Here is a 22,068-nt window from a genome sequence, read left to right as displayed (position 1 = left end):
TCACACCTCCACCAGCATGTCTGTGATCCATCCTAACGTGTTCCTTCTTCCGTGTGCTCTTGGGTTCTATTCTTTCCTGAATGTGAATGCAATGATAAAGATTTCTCTAGTTCATTTCTGACCTTTCTCCTCCTAGCTTGACTTTCCCTTAAAGGCTTAAGTTCTTCAGACATGAAGTCTTCTACCACCAGGGTTTTCCAGAACCTGAACCCAGTGGCCCAGAAAAGATGACTGGTATGTGCGTCACAAGGTGAAGTTCTGCATGTTCGTTCATATGTGTGACTCTGTCTGTGTCTGTGTGTGTAGCTCGGTACCAAAGCCAATAAGAAGATGGACTGGGAAGGGCAAGTCTTTCACAATGTCTTCTCAGCAATGCATAAAAGCCAGGAGAAGGGTACCCAGTGTGACCTAGAATCTACTCTCATGCTCCAGGTCCTTTCCTCCCCCTCTCTTATTTGGTGTTGGTTAGGGAGAGACCTGTCCCATGATGTCACCCTAGTGCTCCATCTTCCCTGCTACCCGATCCCCACCAACCTCCAAATACTTCCTAAGCCGCGGAAACACATGGGAGAGGGNGAGGGGTGCTGCATGGGGGAGGGGCAGTCCCATGTGCTCCATCTGGGGGAAAGGGCTGACTTTTTGGCCCCGAGTCTAACAGCTCTCTGTCCGTGCCAAGGGCTGCCTCCTGCCTCTGGGCCTGTAGGGTTGGGAGACCTGCCAAAATCCTAGACTGGGCAGTGACAGTGGACAGCCTAGATCCTGGCCACTGACCCTGACCCTCAGCCCAGGGCCATACAGAACCAGTCTGGGGTGCCTTCCCTCCTGGGCCCTGAAGCAGGGAGCCTTCAAAGCCTCTGAAATAGACTTGAGAAGAGGGGGATAGATTGAAGGGACCACCACAAAATCACCTGTCTCACACTAAAAACATTTCAAGAGGCAGGAACCCGAGGTGAGGGAAAAATTTCAAGTCACAATTCAGTGGAAGTACTATTTTTGAATGGGACTTTTTCCCCCCTCAACACTTTAAATAGTGTTTATTTGTAGGGGGTACTGTGTGTATCCCTTTTCAAAAACAAGAAGCCCGAAACCCTTGGCTTCCTTATTCCATAGACTCTTTTGACCCTAAACAGCTCGCCCTCCTGGGCAACAGGTGGCTTACTTCAGGCTGGAGGACACCCGTGTGCCAAGAAGGTCCCAGCGGAGACCTCACCTCTGAGCCCTGGTCCACCAGCCAATGACGATGGGCGGAGGTGACGTCACTACATCCTGTTTCCCAGCCCAGCCTGAGAGGATGGGCCCAGCGGAGAAAAAGAGCCAATGTAAGTGACGGCCGCCACGACCGATGTTGGTAAAGAAGTGGTGTAAGGCAAATGAGTCAGCAGCAAGTTTAAGCAATGAACAATTGCACCACGGGGTGTTTCTCAAATTCTTGTCTACTTTTAGAAAATATGCAATACCATTCAGTTGAGCCTCTTGATTCTGAAATAGCTACAGAAAATGTTAAAAATGCTGTGGAAGATGTGCCTGCATTAACACACACAATAGTTAACAATTGTGCTGCGTGCCCCTCAGCAAATCTTCCAGGCTGGCTGTGCCTGGTTTCCTCATCTGTAATATGAAGGGAATGCGTGAAAAATGTCTCTGGAGATTCCCTCCAGTCTAACATTCTGTGACTTGGTGTCACGCTCACATTCTTAATACCCAGGCTGGGCGCACACAATGCCAAGACCACAAGTCAGTTCAGTCAGTGTGGACAAAACGTCCTCTCCAATCAATTCTTTGGCACAGGGTTGATAGAACAACAGGTTAACTGACACAATGGTTCGTTTCACAACTGGTCGCACTGGCATCTTCGTGACCAGTTCCTCCGCGGGGGGGGGGTGTCCTGACATGCTGCGTGTCCGGGGCAGTTATAAGGTGTGTCATAGGCAATTCGCTATGACAAATGAACTCCTGAGGTTTTGAAACGGTTGGTGAATTTTTTTGTCGGTTAGAACAGATTCGGTGTATCCCTATGGTAATGCCCCGTCACTCGCTTGCATTCTGCTGCCCTGCCCTACAAGGAAGGAAAAGGGGTGGACTCAAAGCTCCCAGCCGGGGAGTGCCTGTAGCCCTGAGCCAAGCCCGGATGCCCACGGGAGGTTGTCATGTGTCGTGCATGTGAGTATCATCCATCACATGCAACGTGGCGTGTGAGGACGACTGATAGAGACTGCTGGTACATAGTTAGACAGCAAGTCACTGGAGACCCGGGCCCCGGAACAATCTGATCCAGATGTGGACGGCTGCCAGGATCCCACGACCCAGCCGCAAGGCAATGGAGGAAGCGTTGAACAGAGTGCAAAAGGAAAGGCCTGTTCGCTATGCCTGTCTTTTGATCCAAAAAGCACTAGTTCACCATGAGCTGCTCAGAGTTGGGGAAGGGGTGTGAAATCATGTTTATTGAGCATGTAGGTGCCAAGTCCCGTGTCGGACGCTCGTGGCAGGTTTCAATGCTACCCGCCGCCGTGTAACTTTCAGTTCTTGGCTGTCCAGTGGGATTTGCATTTCCTCCCCGCTGTGGTTTGGAATATTTATGTGATATTCTGGCCAATGAGTTGTGAGTAGAAGCAATGTGTGTCAGTTCAGTGCTGGGGCATTTAAGTCCTGGTTTTAGGCCCTCCAGAGCTTCCTCTCCCTCTACCGTGGGGGCTGGCAACAGACAGTGGCTGTTCCATCGTCAGCCTGAGTCCCGGGGGACTGTGGAGCCGAGCCCCCGGCCAACTGCAATGCATGTGAATTCCACATCACGTGGGAGGATATCCTAAAACTTGGTTGTGGGGTGCCTGGTAGCTCAGTCGGTTAAGCGTCTGCCTTCAGCTCGGGTTGTGATCCCGGGTCCTGGAATCGAGCCCCATGCTGGGCTCTCTGCTCAGTGGGGAGTCTCCTCCCCCCCCCATGCCTGCTGCTCCCCCTGCTTGTGCTCTCTCTCTCTCTCACTCTGTCAAATAAATAAAATCTTAAAAAAATAAATAAATAAAACTTGGTTGTTATAAGCCACTAAGATTTTAGGGTTGCTTGTTACTGTAGCACAACCTAATTTTATGCTGACTGATGCAATATTTTATATTACATAATAACATAGTGAAAATGCTTCTTCATCTATAAAATAGTAGCGATGATTCCTATCTCATGATGTTATTAGGTTTGGAAATAATATTTATAAAATGCCTAGCACAGTATTTCGCACGGAATAGATGTTCAACTGTAAATTATTTTAATTTCATTAATTCCTCAAAATAAGCCTACAAGTAAACAGAGACCACAGGAGTATAAGAGAAGAGTTAATTCATTACCGATGTTTCAAAGGCCATGATAGGTCATGGAGAGCCCTGAGGACATGTGAAGTTATCTGTGCCCACCTTCCCCTGAGCTCAGAGAAGCTCTAGAACAGAGAGGAGGCCCCAAAGATACCATTTCCAATTTAGCCTTTCTGTTGCCGGAGAAAAGGCGGATTTCACCTGCAGAAGTGATTCTTGATAGCTTTGGAATATAAAATAAGAGTATGGTCGGGGTGTAGGCTAGTATGACTGTTAGCTTCATGGAAGCTTGTTATCCTACCAAGCAAGGTGCCCCACGAGGGCTTTCCCAAACGTCCAATGAACTAAACTCTTCTCTCAAATCAGCTGATTAGTACCGTCATGCCCACTTTGCTAGCTCACCCAGGACCCAGGAATAATCAGAAGAGCAGAAAGCAGAGGAACGGAGAGGAGGAGAATACACATGGGGCGGAGGAGGGGGGATTGAGGGGCCCTTTGCCTCCTCCTGCTCCCCACCAAGCCTGGCCTGATACAGCAGCAGGGGCATGGTCAGGGGAGGGCGTGGGGGAATCATCCCTTCCCTCCCCACACTGGTCACTCTGAAAACCATCCTGTTCCTGAGCCAAAACTTGCCATGACTCCCACTTCTATTTAACTGGGTGGAGTATGATGCCTTCAAGCCCTTTATCTCCAAGGTCTGCTCCCAGATCTCTTTCCCTCTGAGATGTCACACCACGGCCACAAACTTGGAATTATGACTGATGTAATGTTTTATATAACATAGTAACATAGTTACTATGGAGCCCCGAGGAGTTTCTCAATTCTAACTCTGGGGTGGGAGTTCCCTGGACATATTCACGACACATGGTGTGCAGACAGTCACTCAGGGCCCAAGGAAGACTTGATGACCCCATCATCAGCAGTAGGTCAGACAGGAAGCAGTGGCTGATGCCCCACAGTCCTTGCGGAATGAAAAATAAAGAGGTGCCCAGTTCCAACAAAGCACGACGTGTTCTTTCTAGAGCTAGTTTACCAAGGTATGCACGGCTTTTTTTTTTTACAGATTTATTTATTTATTTATTTATTTATTTATTTATTTATTTATCAGAGAGAGAGTGAACACGAGCAGGGGGAATGACAGGCAGAGGGAGAAGCAGGCTCCCCACTGAGCAGGGAGCCCCATGCAGGACTCTATCCCAGGACCCTGGGATCACGACTGGAGCTGAGAGCAGGAGCTTACCTGACTGAGCCTACTCAGGCCAGCAGGTATGCGTGGCTTTTTGCAAAGCCATTTCTTTCCTTGGAAAAGCTATGGGGCGCCTGGGGGGCTTAGTTGGTTAAGCATCTGACTCTTGGTTTCAGCTCGGTTGTGATCTCAGGGTTGTGAGATGCAGCCCCACATAGGGCTCCACGCTCAGTGCGGAGTCTGCACTCTTTCCCCCTCAGTCTGCCCCTCCCCCCATTCTCCCTCTTGCACTTTCTCTCTCAAATAAATAAATCTTTCTTAAAAATGAATATTCATTGGAAAAGCTATTCCAGGGGTAGGATAAAAGAAATCAGCTTGTATATGGGAGGAACATAGCCTTCTAAAACCTTAGACAGTGATGAGGACTAAAAAAATGTAACATTGAGGGTGCCTGGGTGGCTCAGTCGGTTAAGCAATTGCCTTCAGCTCAGGTCATGATCCCAAGGTCCCGGGATGGAGCCTGGGTGGGGCTCCCTGCTCAGCGGGGAGTCTGCTTCTCCCTCTGCCTCTACCCCTCCCCCCTGCTTGGGCTCTTTCTCTGTCTCTCTCATGCTCTCTCTCTCTCAAATAAATAAAAACTTAAAAAAAAAAAGTAACATTGGTAAGAACTTTGACCAGATAGGGGGTTGTGGCCTCAGTCCCTCTGTTGAGATGGTAAATGGAAAAGCTTTGCTGATGTGAAAACAATTACATGTAAATGTTGGGTTTTACAAAGCTGCAGGAGTCGGCAGGAGCGCTGTAAAAAGCCTTCCTGAATTCTCCGGTGGAGCAGTGGTCTTTTCGTGGCCGTGGATTGCACGGAGCGGTCCCTAGCGGCCAAGTCTTGCAGAGAGGTGCTGACACCTGGGACTCGCCTGCCGGACCCATGCTGTGGGGGCTGCGCCAGGAGGGACCGGGGCTTTGAAGCATCTATGCTTAGACTGCGTGGTGTCCCCTCAAAATTCCCACAGTGGAGCCACAACCCCCGATGTGACTGTATTTGGAGATAAGGCCTTTAAGAGGGTGAAGTTAAATAAGGTCATAAGGGTGGGGCCCTAATCCAATAGGACGGGTGTCCTTAGGAGCAGACAGACGGACACCAGGGGTGTGCACACACAGAGGAAAGGCCATGTGAGGACACCGCGAGTACGCAGCCATCTGTATTTCTCACCACACATTGACCCTGCTGGCACTTTGGGCTTGGACTTGCAGCGTCCAGAGCTGTGAGAATACGAATGTCTGTTATTTGTGGCACCCAGTCTCTGGGGTTCTGTCACTGCAGGCCTAGCCCACTGACATGAGCTGCGAGAAGATGGCTTGTTTTCTCTGTCTGTCTGCTTCTTGGTCCATTTCGCAGTGTAAGACACCTTTCCACAATTCTTCAGACCCTCTCAGCCCTGCCTGAGATTCTCCATGGTCCCAGGGACCCAGCTGTGAGGCCAAAGGGTAGAGTCCCTTAGGCTAAGCCCGCACATGGGCAGATGACCGTGGCCCGGAGACAGAGGTTGAGCCCGGGAGAACTCCGCTCTGTCAGCCTCTAGCTGTAGGACTGGGGGCAAACTTTCAACCCCTCTGTGTCTCTGATTTCATCTGTCAAATGGGGGCAAAAATACTACCCTTCCTTACAGGATTATAGTGAGGAGAAAACAAGATAACGTAACAGCAAGCCCACAGCATAAGGCTCCATGAGCCATGCTTCCTAAAGCTCCGGCAGCCTGGGGTGCAGCGTGGAGGGGAGCCAAGCCCGCTGGGCCTGGCGGGGGTGAGGGTGGGGGGTGTACCTGGGAGGGGAGGGTCTTTCCTCTCCAGGTGACCCACTGGGGGAGGAGCAGGTTATCTGGCTAGGAGGGCCCCTCTTGGCACCCAGACCTGCCCCCAGTGGAATTCTTCTCTCTCCTGATTGTTCCCCAACAGGATGAGGATTTGCTCCTCCAGAGAGCACCGTCTGTCTTAATAAATTAGAACGAAGTAAAGGTTTCACAAAGAGCCTGGTTCTCAGCAAGCACTCAATAAACATTAACGATTGCTATCTACTCACTTCCCACAAGCCGCTTTCACATCACCCCTCAGAGCAGTTGTGGCCACAGGACCGAGGCATGAATTGGACCCTTTTGACAAGAATGGCGCTGAGTAACTTTATTAATCAACTTGGTTCGGCTTTTTTTCCTTCCTTCCTCCCTTCCTCCCTCCCTCCCTTCCTTCCTTCCTTCCTTCCTTCCTTCCTTCCTTCCTTCCTTCCTTCCTTTTTGATTTATTAATTTATTCTGGAGAGAGAGAGATCATTTGGGAGCAGGGAGGGGGCAGAGGGAGAATCCTAAGCAGACTCCCTGCTGAGTGCGGAGCCCGATGCCAGGCTCGATCCCAGGACCCTGAGACCACGACCTGAGCCGAAATCAAGAGGCAGACGCTCAACTGACTGAGGCACCCAGGCGCCCCTGGTCCAGCTTTTCTAAGGGGAATTATGGAAAGGTGTCTTGCACTGCAAAACTGGCCAGTAAGCAGAAAAAAACAGGACACAAGCCACCTGCGTTGTAGACTGTGTGGGCTCTGTTCGTGCCAAAGGCTTCTCCAAGCCTTCCCAAACACCTGGGATTAAACAGGTTGAAGCCCCCCTCCCCCAAATGACCCCAGCCAGGGTGTAGCAAAGCCCAGCAGCGCTCCTTCCTGACATCTTTATCTTCCTCACCGCACTGGCTGTGGGACAGCTCGGCTTTGTGGTTTTACTGAACCCCAACCTGCTCGCCTCAGGGCTCTCGGGTCCTTCACCGGGAGCCAGGGCACTTGCGACCCGACAGGGAATAGAAAACAAAGCCTGCCCTGACCCAGATGGGAGAAGGAGGTGTGCAGCGGGAAACGGCTGCCCTTACCGTTGGTCTGAACCCAGGGGAGTTTGCCTCACGGAGTCACACTTAATGAGCTGCCACCTTTGGGACCTGCTGCTTCGTGTCTGACTCCCCAGGTCAGACTGAAAAATGACTGTGAGCCCTTTTCTGTTTTCGCGTCCCCGGGATCACGCTGAGCGCACAGGGATGCTCAGAGATTTCGCTCTGTGTCACCTTCGGGTTAGAAGTACTTTCAAAGCCATGCTCTGGGATGGCCTGCTTTATACTTACCAAAGAGCAGGCTTCGCAGAGTCAAATGACAAGAGGGGTCAGTTTAAAATCTAACCTTATCAGGGACCTGGTTGCCAAGGGACCTTTCCGTGCAGATGGCAGATAACTAACTCAGCCGAGAGCTGAGACTGAGAAAGGAATTCAGGTAAGGAAAATCTTCCTGCTGATTCAGAAAAAGGCAGTCTCAAGTTTCGAATATTCTGGAAATATCACACGTTACTATAATTTACTCTCTCTCTTTCTCCCTGCAGACTACAAGGAAACAGGGCTAAGACTCAAACAAAAACACAAGAAACCAAAGCCTTCTTCTGAGAAGTTGTAAGAGGCCAGGAGAGGTCCTTAATTAAACATCAGAGATCAAGGTGGGAGAAAAGCTCCCTACCAGGGCTCTTGACAGATCCCATCAGCTTTGGCACACAGCTAAGAAAGTTTAATCAGGGTCGATGAATTCTGCCTGAGCCGCAGGCGGACCAGGATTACACGAGCTAAAGGACAGCAGCACTAGTAACGCAGATGCCGGTTCACGCCTCAGTGCCGCCATTTCTTTGCATTGAACCCCAACCGCATAGCCTATTTTAATATATTTTTTCTTCTTTGTTTTTGATTATTTTAACAAAAAGCTCTATTTTAACTTACTGAAAGAACACCAATGCCATTAGAAAAGCACACTCCAGGTGCGCCTGGGTGACTCGCTTGGTTAAGTGTCTGCCTTCGGCTCAGGTCATGATCCCAGGGTCCTGGGATCGAGCCCCGCGTTGGGCTCCCTGCTCAGCAGGGAGTCTGCTTCTCCCTCTGCCTCTCCCCTGATTCGTTCTCTTTCTCTCACTCTCTCTTTCTCAAATAAATAAATAAAATCTTTTTTAAAAGGAGAAGAAAAGCACACTTCAGTTCCTAACGCTTTCAGGCAATCATGCAATTCAAGCCCAGCTATCTGGTGACCGGTGTGTTGTAAGCAAGGCGAGGGACCTCGGAGGACCCAGATGATGCCTGAGGCACTGGTGATGGGAACCCACGGAGTTCTGGTAAGTGCTCTAATGCTTGACAAACACTTATTAAGAAACCCCACCTGGGAAGGGACTAGATGTAAAAGCCTGAAAACACCGACAGCCAATGTTCTAACGATGAGTGAACGAGCAGTGAGGGGGGATCAGACACAGCGTTACCCTGGGGCGATGCTCGTGAGCTTGGGCCACAGTGGGGGTAAAGGGTCCAGGCCGAAGGGCCAGAGGGAGGCCCGAGACTGCGGGCAGATCCCGCTCCTCCGGCTCCATTTGTTTAGATGGAAGGGATGACGGGAATGTTCCCTCAAATCCTCAGCTACACAAACCACTCCGCCTTCAGCGGCGGGCAAAGATGTCCCGTGCCCTGTGAGATGGGACCCCCTGGAGCGAGATTCTTGGGGCGCTGAGATACCCTGGGGCAATTCCTTTGGCTCCAAGAGGTAGGAAAGGAAACACTGGGGTCCTGACAAAGAGATCGCAAAGCACCCTGTGTCCAAAGCGCTTATACCCATGTGCCCCCCACATTGCCGGCCCTCGGCTCCACGAGGCTCTCCGTGTGGCTGAGAGCAGAGCTGCCAGGTGCTGTCTCCGGACTGAAGCCTGGAGGAAGGGCCTCGGACATACCGGCTCTCTCGGTGTCGCCCCGGTGGCCACAGAGGCCACATGCGGACACACCAGGGCAGGACGTGGAGCAGAGCTCCGCCACCAGCCCGAGTCACACCCCAACAAGCCTGCTAGGGGTTCCTGCAGGGTAGCCCCACCTGGCCTAGCCGACACATCCCACACGCCTGGTTCCTGGTTAGTCCCGGCAGTCAGGCTAGAAGGCCACAGAGCCTCTCCCTGTGATTCTGGGGGGACCTTGACGAAATCGCTCCTCTGCTCTGGGTATCATTTCCTCGTGGGGAAACTTAAGAGTTGGGTAAGTTGACTTTTCCGCTCTGTCATTCTCTACTTTTGTATTTTTGCAAATGTCAGTCTAATGCTGACTGGAAAGTTACTAGGTACCAGGACTAGTGTCTGTCTTTCCCTATCTATCTACCTGCCTCTCTATCCCCCCAGCTACCTAGCAACCCATCCATCCTCCCATGTGACTCCTACTTCATTATAAAGGGGGCTGAGACAGCTGGAATGGCGTTTGGCACGCAGCAGTTTGCCTCCCCTTCCCTGCGCCCCAGGGACCCCAGCTATCCTTGGCTGTGATTGTTAATTTCAGGTGTCAACCGGGCTGGGCCAAGGTGCCTGGAGAGTTGGTCACACCTTCCTTATTCAGGGAGGGGGAGGGGTTTCTGAGAGGGTGTTTTTTGGATGAGATTAACATTTAAATCGGCAGACTTGAAGAAAAGGAGATTGCCCTCTCTCACGTAGGTGGGCCTCCCCTAATCAGTCGAAGGCCTAAGTAGAACAAAAAGACCAACCATCCCCCAAGTAAGAGAGATTTCTCCAACAGACGGCTTTCAGACTCCAGCTGGAATGTCTGTCCTTCTGGGCCTCCAGCCTGCCGGTTCACCCTGCAGATTCTGAGCTTGTCAGCCTCCATAACCACGTGAGCCAACTCCTCACTATATCATCCTTTTGATTGTGTTTGTCTGGAAAGCCCTAATGAATACACTTGCTCAGGGAAAAGAAAAGAGTGGGTCGCTGGGCTCGAATGTGGAGAAAGGAGGGGAGCCAAGCCAGGGACATCTCAAAGGGACCAGGAGCCCAGATTCATGAGCCGATCCCCACGTCCATTTTTCAAAACATTATGCCACCCCCACCCCCAATACATGTCTTTTAGCAACCAGTGTGTGAGTGGCTTGGGGCTTTAGGGCAAAGCTCCCTGAAGCCTGCTTGCCAGGGATCACAGCCACCTTCTCTCTGTGGGCCCCGCCCTAAAGGAAAGCCTGCTCTTAGGCTGGAGAACAGGGACTTAGGTGGTGGGGAGACGTGAGCTGTTAACCAGTCCAACCTCAGGATCAGTAATGACAAGGTCTGCCTCCCCTTCACCCTGGGTTGCGGGGAGGATGAGCAGAGAACAATGGAGGTGAAGCGCTAGGTGAATGGGGAAGTGCATTGCAAGTATGGGGAGAGCCATTCATTTCACAAGCCCACTTTCTGCCCAGAGCTGTGCTGGGGACAGAAACCCAGGCATGAAAGATGTGATCTGTTCTCAAGGAGCTCTCTGGCCCCGGGTGAGACAGACCCACAGACAGTAGAGTCTAATAGGGTGTGGCGAGTGCTGTAACAGACACGTGTCCTGGGTGAGATGCTCATAGTTCGGGGAGAGGGACTCCTTCCTCATCCCAGAGTGGTGGAAGAGGGCTTCCTGTAGGAGGTGACCTTCCTGAAGGATGGGCAGAATTTAGCCAGATGAGGGAAAAGGGGGGAGGGTGTTCCAGACAGAGGGACCTGTAGGAGCAAAAGCATGGAGGTGTGAGAGAGTTGACCTGTTTGCAGTTATGGCCCCCAGCCCCAGCAGCCAAGTTTTGGGCCAGAAACATAAGGAACAGAAGATAAGGGTACAGCCTAGAGGATGTGAAGAGGCAGGTGGAGGCTGCTTCCCGGTCCCATGAGGACCAGGCCTTGTCAATACATCATCTCACTGTCAGGGACCCTCCCTCTCTGCTGTCACTGGCTAGGACCAAGAAACCGCTGGACTTCCCCACAGCCGCGGCTCGCAAGCTGGGATCTCATGGAAACCTCCCCTCTGTACCAAGTGCAAGAACACACACCTCCCCCCCACATACACACATGTGACACTTAGACACAACGAAACGTGCTCAGAGACACATGTGGGTGCAGAAATTTAAGATCCTGACCTAAATTTCCTGACATGAATACAAAAGAGCACACACTCACAAGCACACACTAAAATTGCAAGGTCCTCTCAAAATTTGCCAACACAAACCAAATGCTGTCATAGCCCTTGCCTATCAGAACAGTTCTTCCCTCCCCTCTAACCCCCCTCTGGACCCAGAAGCACCCCTCACCCCCTCAGCCCGTTAGCAATCCCTGCATCCCACCGACCCCACTGCCCCATCGCCCCCTCCTGGGAGGCTCTGGCGGCTTACTGGCAAAGTGAACAGTAGGAGCTGGAGAAGGGTGAGCAGTAATTGTGCTGTGCTTTGCAACCCCCTCAACTCCCCAATTTTTTTTTCTGGAGAATACTTAGCAGTGAAGCCTAATTTATGAAGTCCCTAAAGATTTGAACTTTCCGCAGAGTTGGCTGCGGCTTGCAGTGGGTTAGAGTCACTGGAGTGGAGCAGAAGGCAGGAGCTGGGCTGGGGCAGGCGGGCAGACCAGCGCCACAGCCTGGGAGCCCCACCGGGCCAGGGGCCCCAAACCGCCTTCCTCCCCAGCAGGGAGCTGAGAGCCACCCAGATCATGTTGGGGATGGGAGGATGGGGCAGGGTGACACAGGGCACAGAAAGAGTCGAGGGAGCGAGTTGAGGGAGGCAGAGGGACCTGGGGATCAGCGACCACCCATCCCTGCTAACACCCTAGACTAATCCGAAAACTCCCCAAGCGCCGTCCACCCTGCTCCCTCCCCAGGTCGCAAGATCTAATACAGTTTAAGACTATTGACACTCACACCCCTTCCCCATCAGGCACCCCCAGAGGGCAAAGCAGAGATCTGTGGGGCAGATAGAAATAAAAAAGAAGAGGCTTAATCCTCCCTGTTGAGAAAATGGCAAAGACTTCCCCACTCCCACCCCTTTCCCTTGTCTTAGAGCGTATACTTAAGAAAATTTGTAAGTGGAAATGCTTTCTCTGTCTCTTTGAAATGGAAGTAAATCTTTCAAAAGCTACATAAGCCTCTTGCCAGCTTTAGGACCCAGGCCTGCCTTTCCCCAGGACCCAGGAACCATTTCTCTGAAACACAATCATCTGGGAAGACAGCCCCCCATCTCCTAGTTTCTGTGGGAGGCTGGCACCCGAACTTCGGCTTCAAGTTGCAAAATCAGCTCTTGTCATAAAGAGATGAGAAGTTTATTTTTCTTTGAATAGAAGCAATTAGCAGACACAGATGGCCAGCCCCCAAGCCAGGGGAATCCAGGTTGAGCTATCAAGTTTTCTCACCTGATGGGTCGTAGCTGCTTATATAAAAGGGAAACGTCTCTCTCTCCGTCTCTGCCATCTTTTAGCAGATTGCCTGCAATGTGCAACCCATTCCGGTTTAATGCTGATTCAATAAGAAAACTTATTTTCTTTCTCTTCTACCTCTGTGGAGAGGTTGATTGGGTTGGGAGATTTTTTGTCCCATACTTTCCTAAAGAGAGCTCAAGGCAAGGCTCAGCCTGGGCCCATCAGGAGGAGGGAGGCCAAGGAGATACTTTCAGCCTGAGTGTCACCTGGAGGGAACAGGGTCAAGTCAACTGGAGACTGGGGGACAGCCTTGGCAGCTGGCCCGGGTCCTCCAGTCCGCAGCCTGCCCTCCTCCGGGAGCTCTTTGCCCTGGCCTAGCTCCCTTTCCTGCATTGACTGATAATCTTTTGTTTCCCCCCCAGAATCGCAATCCTATTCAGCAGTTCCCTCCCCGCTTTGCATACAAAGTCTGCACACAATAGAGGCTCGGAGGAGGCTGCAGATTCCGGTTCTCTCTTTCTGCCGAGTTCCCTTTGTTCCTATGGTGAACCTCATTCATCTGGACCTCATTCATGACAAATTTTTTAAATCACTTTTCTATGCCAAGCCTAAAGTGCACTTTGCTTTTTCTGTGAAGAAAGATTATGTCAAGTAAATTTGTCAACGAATTTGCAGGGAAGCATTTATTGCAGGGAAGCATTTAATTGACTTGAGAGTAAGACTTTTCCTGAGCATTTAATGATGTCTTTGCACACTGGATTGTGGGATGTCGATCCTTTTCGCCTTTGTCCTTCCTGCGGGCAGCTGGCCAGGAATCCCACGAAGGGTAGATCCCCTCACCGGGTTCCTGAGGGCATGGCCCCGGAGAGGCCATTTGGTTCAAGCCTCTGGACTAATTCTCGACACTGGCTGCACTTTTCTCTATCTGCCTTGGGGGCTTTAAAAATACATCTGCTTGGGGCGCCTGGGTGGCACAGCGGTTAAGCGCGTCTGCCTTCGGCTCAGGGCATGATCCCGGCGATCTGGGATCGAGCCCCACATCAGGCTCTTCTGCTATGAGCCTGCTTCTTCCTCTCCCACTCCCCCTGCTTGTGTTCCTTCTCTCGCTGGCTGTCTCTATCTCTGTCGAATAAATAAATAAAATCTTAAAAATAAATAAATAAATAAAAATAAATAAAAATACATCTGCTTAATGCACAGATTCCACGGCAGAGGTCCTGTCTTCAGTGATCTGTGGTGGTGTCCAGGGCAGCCGTCTCTCTTAAAAAGCTCCTGGGTGGTTCCAAGGTGAGGTGGGGGGGAGCCCCTGTCACTTCCATCAGGGCTCTCCCTGGGAAGGCCCCGGGGTGAGGGCTGAGAGGCAGCGTGGCACGGGTCAGGCCGTCTCCACCAGGCTGCTCATTAAAGCTCCTGGGGAGCTTTTAAAAAGTACGGATGGCTGGCACCAAGCCTAGTGATTCTGATTTTATTAGGCTCCGTTGAGACCTGGGCCCCGGAAGCCACTGATATGCAGCCGGGGCCAGAACCACCTGGACGGGGAAAGAACCCTAACTACAGTCAGACTGGCCAGGACTAGAATTGGGGCTCTGCTGGGCGACTACGAGCAAGTTAATTAACCTCTCTGAGCCTCGACTTTCTCATTCTTAACATTGGAACAAGGGCACAGCGTGGGTTACATATCTCAGTAACTCTCCCTCTTGCAAATTTACTCTCAGTAATTAACTGTTCTACCGATGCAAATTCAGTTTTTATTAGCAAAAAGGCACAGATTTTGAGATGAGGAACCTAGGATGCCAGGGCCTCTGTCCTCCCAGCCTTTGGGGAGGCCATGACGGTGGCTCCTTATCTCTAAAAGCCCCATCTCATGGTGCTGGCACTTCTGAATCGAATTTCGGTTCATTAAACCCTCTCTGGGGGCGCCTGGGTGGCACAGCGGTTAAGCATCTGCCTTTGGCTCAGGGCGTGATCCCGGCGTTGTGGGATCGAGCCCCACATCAGGCTCCTCTGCTATGGGCCTGTTTCTTCCTCTCCCACTCCCCCTGCTTGTGTTCCCTCTCTCGCTGGCTGTCTCTATCTCTGTCGAATAAATAAATAAAATCTTTAAAAAAAAAAAAAAGAAAGAAAGAAAGAATCGTATTTGTATTCCAAAATATGGAGCAGCTTGCCTCAGGAAATGAGCCTCAAACTTAAAATCGGATCCTGTGGGTTCTACACAATTTGTGTGCCTCTGGTCAGTGCCCCTCACCCATGCCAGCCTCCATTTGCTCAGCTAAATTTTAGATCGAAAACCTGAAAACTGAGGTTGAAAGTACGGCTGCGCCTGCGAAGGGTGCGCGCTTGCACAGCTCGTGCCCGATGCCAACAAGCTCGCGCGAGCAGGTGTGGCTCGCATCCACGCTGCCCGGGTCCTGAACCTGCTGGGGGAACTGGGCTCTGCCAGGTGTAGAGAAGGACGAAGATAAAATAGATGTGGATTCTGCCTGTCTACCCTCAAATAGATTGTGGTTTGGAAGTTCCAGTAAGCCACGCACGTAAGTGACCCTAAGGCAGTGGGAAAGCCGGCGGCTAGGGTCAGGGCCCCGCGCTAGAGGAGGTCGCATTTGTAACTGCTTTGAGAAGGAGCAGAGCGGAGTTCATGCGGCCGGAAATGCCTTCCTGCCAATGGCAAGGATGCCTAAGATGTGAATGGAGACACGATGTGAGTGAAGGGGGTATAGAGAGAATCGATAGGAAATAGATGGGAAAGGCAGGCCGGCCGTTCGTTGGGGGCCTTGGATTACCTTAGGGTGCTCCTACAGGTGAAACCGCTGTTTGAAAGGTGTGCATATTTTAAGGCCTTTGGTACATATTGCTCAAGCAGCCTCCAGGAAAGACACTCTGCTGGCAGTAAAGTGGGTGCCAGCTGCCTCGACCTTGACCTGAAAATGCAGGACAAGCAAATAGAGAGGCTGTGAGTTGGGGTGGAGTTTGTCATGTCAAACATTTTCCAGCCCCCAGACTGGTTGTGGGCATGCAGAGGTGGACAGACACGTCCCTGCCCTTGGGGAGCTCTGTCTGCTGGGATAGACAGAGCACTGTCTAGAGGCGTGAGCAAAGCTGGGGCTCCCTTGAAAGCTACAAGCAGGTTTTGAGCTGGAAAGTGTCTTTCCTGAGTCCTTTCTCTTTGAGGCACCACACTCACGTCTACGGAGTCCCTCAGATTCCACCAGTTGTCATCAGCTTACCTGGCTCTCAAGGGACAGCGACGTTTTTTGGTTTTACATCAGCTGACACGACTTTCTGCCACTTTCCTTGTCCCAGCCACTTTCCTTTGCCGTGGGGGAGTTTCTAAGGTGCTTGTTGGTATCTGCCCAGCTCCCTACCTGGCCTTCTCAGGCGCACGGGTAGGAAAGCGGCCTCATCTGGGGAGCCTAGCAGTAGGTATCCAAGGCCTTAGAATAGGCATACCTGCTCGCCCAGGCTTTAGGAATGATCCCAAGGAAGTAAGCGTGAATATGTGAAATATTTATCTACAAGATTATGCATGAGAGCCTTGTTTATGAGATGGAAAAAAAATCATCAAAAAGGATTTAAATTTTCAACCATAAGAGATAGGTCAAATAATTTATGGCATAAGTTGCACAATGCTAGCATCATAAAGTACATTATGGAAGAATACTTAACGACATGAAAAGAAAGTTGAAAACAATGGAAAATATCGCATTGCAAAATAATATGCATTGGTTGATCGTATTCGTGATAGCAAAAAGTATCTGTGCACATCTAGGAAGACACAAGAAGGAGGGAAAAGTCATGCATAAAAAATATAGAACATTGGTGATTCCAGGGTAGGGGAATTATCAGAAATTTAAAGTATCTTCTGTGGATGTTTTCTAGGCTTATTACTTGTATAATCAGAGTAAAAGATACCCAATTTTTCAAGTGTAATAAAGTGACATCTTCCTGGGCACAGGACAAGACATGCCCAGGCAGGGGCCAGGTGCTAGGGAGCCACATTTCTGGGAGCAGGCCCAGCCCAGGAGGGTCCTCCAGAGCTCCTGGATGCTAGACCATGCTGCTTAGCCACGCACGGTGCCACGCAGCAACCCCACTCATGCAACGTCCTGCAGAAATGTGCTTGGCAGCCTTGCCTCAGCCCTGGGCACGCAGGTCTTCCCGCCCTTCAGCCTCACGACAGGCCACGATGGGACAAACCAGGACTCAGGCCCGCGAGTCCCATCGAGGCAGAATGCATGGATTTTCTGGTCACTTTGTTCCATTCAGCTGAGCAAGCACATTTGAACTCCTTCTCTCCCCTACTGCTCAGCCCGTACAAACCCGGAGCCTTCTTCAGGGAGCCTTCCACACTGACCCCACCGTGCAGTGTGCTCTGAATGGCCCTGCGCTCGTTAATAAGTACCATTTGTAGAGTGGTATCCGAGTGCTTTGCCTGAAGGAGCACAAGCTGCGCTCACAACATCCCTATGAGCCGGCACTGCAACGCTCTCGTCACAAACCAGGAGGCTGGGGTAGACGGAGGCTGAGTGACTTACCCCAAAGCGTGTGCTAATAAATGGCAGAGTCAGGATTCAACCCCGGGCAGTGTGGCCCTAAGGCCAGCCCTCAGAGACACCATGCCACACAGGCCCTCTGGCAGACAATCGATGTCGCCAGTCATGTTTCCATGGTGATTTTGAATTGTTCCAGATTGTTCCTGGAAGACTGAATTCCTCAAGGGTCCCTGAGGAGGTGCTGCACACCCAGCATAATTGCTAATCTAACGGCAGGGGAAGGGGGTGTGTCCTCCCGAGCCAGCCTCCAGCTGCTGGAGACAGGTCTACAGACGATTCTGCAAGGAGCCTGGTAAAGCACCTCCTTCAGGGACCCACCCTGCGCTGAAGACTCTGGAAGCCGCAGGGTGCATCCGTGCTCAGCCTTCTCCTGGGCCCCAAGGCTTCTCGCTGTCTCTCTGCAGCATGTTCCCAGCCTGTTCAGTCCCCAGGTTCCTGGGGAGGGTCCAGCTCTACAAAGGATTGTGGCCCGAGTCCTTCCACTCCAGCTGGGAGGAGAGAAAGAGCATGCAGCCCAGAGCGCGAGCCTGTTGGAGTCGACCTCTTGGCTGTCATTTCTTTCTTTAGAGTTTCCAGGCTGGATTCCAGCCCAGGATGGAAGAGGCTGTTACCACGTCTGGGCAAATCAGCACAACCATATTAACAGGGTTATCTCAGCGTGGCGGGGATTAGGGATGGCTTTTTTCGTGGCTTTGCTTCTTTGCATTTTCTGATTTTCTGCAGTGAACATGATTATTTGGGCAATTAAATAATTAAAGGCAGGGGGCAGTGGCGGTACTGTTCTTACTGTGCCCTTCCCAGGGCTCTTCCCCCGACCCTCTGTAGACTGCTGAGCTCCAGGACACCCTCTACTTTGTGGGGCTTCCTCCGAGCTCCTCCTGACCTTTACCCCAGCAGCCCCTATTCTTTCACACACACACGCCCCCACTGCACACCACTGGAACCTTACAGATTACAGAGTATTTCACAGTTTCCAGCCTCCTGCTCCCCACAACCCCATGTCTTTCCTGTCTTTGAAGATGATGCCTGGAACCACGTGTCCATCCTTGGCCCCTCACGTGGACTCCAGCCCCCAATTCACTGCCAGACATCTGCAACCAGATTTTCCAAACAGTCACGGTCACAAGCACCGTGGCCCCAGCCTGCTCTCTCCCCTCCACGCCCGGGTACCTCCCATTCTCCTCTTCTCTGACCGCAACACCGTCACTGACTAGTAGGCTTATGGAATCAAGGCTGCTTTTCCCTCCTAGGGTTGGTCATTCAGAACTGGTGTTCTGGTCTTCAAAATGTCTCTTGGCTCTTCTCCTGTCACCCCACACCCCACACAGGCTCCAGAACTATTGCAGAGGTCCGAGAATCTTACTCATTTTTTCATCTCCGGGATCTAGCCCAGGGCCCAGCATATGTATGCTGTCTGTATGTGTTTCCTGGTTAAGTGAATAAATGAACAAATGGGGGAAAAAATCTTTTCTAATTTGTCTCCTCAATTTTAGTGTTTTCCTTGCAATCCTTCCTATATTTCTCTGCCAGTTGAATCTCCCCACATGGTGACTTGGCCATGTGAACCCTTCACATGCTGCCTTTAATGGCTCCCATTCTATCAAGGTCCTCTGAAAATCCAGCCCCTCTTTACCTTCTTTTGTAAAGGATTTGATCTCTCTCCCTGAGTCTCTCCTCCAGCTGACCTGGCCTTCAGATGTGATCCCATGGGAGGTAGCAGACCTCGTGGTGGGCTGTATGTCCACCTGGGACACTGGCTGGCTCTCCAGCCCTGCTTCACTTCACCCCAACCTGCAAGAGGTATGTTTTCATGAAGTCACTGTTGTTCACAGTCAGCAATGGATAATCCATGGGTATTTATTGAGGGCCCACTATGAGCCCACTGCTAAAATTAGGAAACAAACACTTGCTCAGAATTCTTTTTCACAGTTTACAGAGCCCTTACTCTGTATCAGGTCCTGAGCTGGGACTGAGCAGACCTAGTCTTGACCCTCATGGAACTTACATGCTCATGATGCAGACAGAAATATAGACAAATTCGTAATCAACTGATTGATTGATCAATTGATTGATTATACTTTTTGGTTGGTTCTATGTAGAAATAACCAGGGTCCTCTGACATGATAACAGGGGGAACATCAGTCATCAGCAGAAGTAACTTAGAGCACACACGCATCTCACAGGCATTGGAGAACGCCTGCCACGTAGCAGGTGCTGTGTCAGGGCTGGGGGCAGTGAGGTGAAGAAGATATGGTCTTTGCCCTTGGGGAGCCCCCGTAAGGGGTCACGTACATACCAAAAGAACCAATCCAGTCTGCCTCCCATACACATATTTAATATGAATGTTATTTAATAGACCTATTATTTGACTGAAGTATCCAGTTGCTTTTACAGTCCAATTTATAGGTCTGTTTCGACTCCTCTTCAATGTAGCTGGTAAGGCCTATTTCATTCTAGAGAAGCTTCTTAGGGCTACCTAAAGTCAGAACAGAGATTTAACCGTTGTCTGCCTTTCTTCTCCCTCAACAGGGCACCACCAGGGGCTCTGCAAAGCACTGGGCTCTGTGAGGCCACCTTCAGACCCAGCGCACCCTTGCCAGCAGGCAGCTCTTGGCTGACATCAGCGCAGAACTACAGGGGCCACCTTGACTGACAGCTGTGGCATCCAATGACACCACTTGCTGGGCAAGTCCTTTGATCATTCTGAAGCTCAGGCCTGTAACACGGAAATGAGACCCGCCCCACCTCTTTCTGTGGGTTGCTGTCAAAATCAAATGGGATCATAGAAGTGCTTTGAAAAAGAAAAAGCAATATTCAAATATAAAATGCTAGATTACCTTTTTTTTTTTTTTTGTGAAGGTTGTCAGGGCCCAAACAAAAAAGATTTTTCAGTTTTACCATTTAATAATAAATCAAGTCTATCAGAAGCTTGATAACACACCAGAGCTGGATACAGCAAGCGCTATCTGTTGTGTACCCAAGAGCCATTTCTACTCTCCTTCCAAGCTCATGGAACCCTAATTCTTTCAGGTGAGGACAGAGCTTTCCTTCATCCACCTCGATCCGCCTCAGCCCCAGGGGGAGACTTATGATTGGTCTAAATCAGTCATGGCAATCACATTCTACTATGGCAGTGATTGGTCTAGGGGTGGGCGTAAGTCCCAGTTCTGGTCAATGAGAAATAAGGGAAAATGTGACTTCCCTGCCCCAACTTGAAACAGAATTTCAAGAAAAGAAAACCTTTTGCCTCTGTCTTACTGGGCAATCATGTGAGGACATGATGCCTGAAGGGGTAGGATCTATCTTGCAACTGTGAAGCAATAAAGCACAAGGACACAATGGAAGAATAGAAGATCAGAAGGAGCAGGATTCCCTTCCTCTTCTTCCTCTTCTCCTTCTTCTTCCCCTTCCTCCTCCTCCTCCTCTTCTTCATCTCCTTCTTCTTCTTCTTCTTCTTCTTCTTCTTCTTCTTCTTCTTCTTAAGTTTTGCTTCTGAATTTTATTACAGAGTCAAACAAAGCACAGTCAGATGAGGAAATGGAACATTTATGTGTGAATCTCTTAGTCAGAAAAACTGTAACTGAACCAACAAAATCTGTTCATACGTACATCTTTGTGCCTGTGATCCAGGCATGTTTAGAAGGAGCAGGAGCCTTGATGACGTCACTGAGCTCCTACGGCACCTGCCCTCCTCCAGGCTTCTGGTTATAAGAGATAACCAAACGCTGTTCATGCGAAAGTCCCTGTTACTTGTAGTTATTTGCATATGTAAATTGTGCAATCTCTACAGAATGTAACTTGGCCGTGTATTTGTATTTGAATGTACATCCCCTTTGACTCAACAGTGCTGCCACGGAATTATCAGAATTTCTCCCACAGACATACTCACACATAGGTAAGTATACTTATTTTTTTTTTAAAGATTTTATTTATTTATTTATTTGACAGAGATAGAGACAGCCAGTGAGAGAGGGAACACAAGCAGGGGGAGTGGGAGAGGAAGAAGCAGGCTCATAGCATAGGAGCCTGATGTGGGGCTCGATCCCATAACGCCGGGATCACGCCCTGAGCCGAAGGCAGACGCTTAACCGCTGTGCCACCCAGGCGCCCCAGTAAGTATACTTAAATCACTATATTTGTTTGTGTTGAAATGTAATTACATGAAATATTAATTCATTTAATTAAATCTATGGATTCAAACATCATGTATGCAACAATATGGTTAGATTAATGACAGTGCATCCATAAGATGAGACATATGCCTTTAAAAAGATGGGCACAGCTCTGTGTGTGCTGGTAAGAGATTATGTTTGAGATCATTAAGGTATACATACACTGGTAAGAAGTGATATTCTGGATATAGTAAATGGAAAAAGTGAGATTAATAATGGTTGAAGCTGGATGATGGGTGCGTGGGGATTTGTTAGGTCATGTTTTCTTGTAAGTGTATTACAGAGATTTGAAGTTCGCCAAAATAAAAAAATTTCAAGACAAGGGACAGGAAGAGTAGTGTGTTTGCTATGACATTATTTGTGTGGGTTTTTTTTTTTTTTTAAGCAAACAGATGAAGGATAGAACGTGAATATCCATAGAAGGACACACCAGAAACTGGTAACAACAGTTGCTACGAGGGAAAGAGGGAGGACTGAGAAGAGACAGAGTTTTCATATCTCTTTGTCCTTTTTTGAATTAAAAAAATAAAATAATATTTTATTAAAAATAAAATAATAGGGGCACCTGGGTGGCACAGCGGTTGGGCGTCTGCCTTCGGCTCAGGGCGTGATCCCGGCGTTATGGGATTGAGCCCCACATCAG

The 22,068-nt window shown here is 50.1% G+C and overlaps 1 long non-coding RNA gene across 4 annotated transcripts in view; it reads left to right on the top strand.

Annotated features, from left to right (window-relative positions):
- The first annotated feature begins 1,871 nt into the window (after positions 1 to 1,871).
- Positions 1,872 to 22,068, top strand: part of LOC103676630 — a 22,098-nt gene continuing 1,901 nt past the window's right edge. Inside the window, exons 1-6 of one of the 4 annotated variants that reach the window (XR_005838518.1) lie at positions 1,872 to 2,160; positions 7,889 to 7,999; positions 8,505 to 8,659; positions 18,934 to 19,053; positions 19,783 to 20,283; positions 21,099 to 21,148. This is a non-coding gene — a long non-coding RNA (uncharacterized LOC103676630). Of the gene's footprint in view, positions 2,161 to 7,348; positions 7,783 to 7,888; positions 8,000 to 8,504; positions 8,660 to 18,900; positions 19,054 to 19,782; positions 20,284 to 21,098; positions 21,149 to 22,068 lie in introns of those variants that run through there. The other 3 variants (XR_005838517.1, XR_572173.2, XR_572174.2) reach the window with 3 other exon arrangements.

The sequence above is a fragment of the Ursus maritimus genome, unplaced genomic scaffold (assembly GCF_017311325.1).
Source record: "Ursus maritimus isolate PB19 unplaced genomic scaffold, ASM1731132v1 scaffold_3, whole genome shotgun sequence".
Taxonomy (NCBI): Eukaryota; Metazoa; Chordata; class Mammalia; order Carnivora; family Ursidae; genus Ursus; species Ursus maritimus.
The sequence above is the reverse complement of the archived record's forward strand: the minus strand, read 5'-3'. Positions and strand labels throughout refer to the sequence as shown.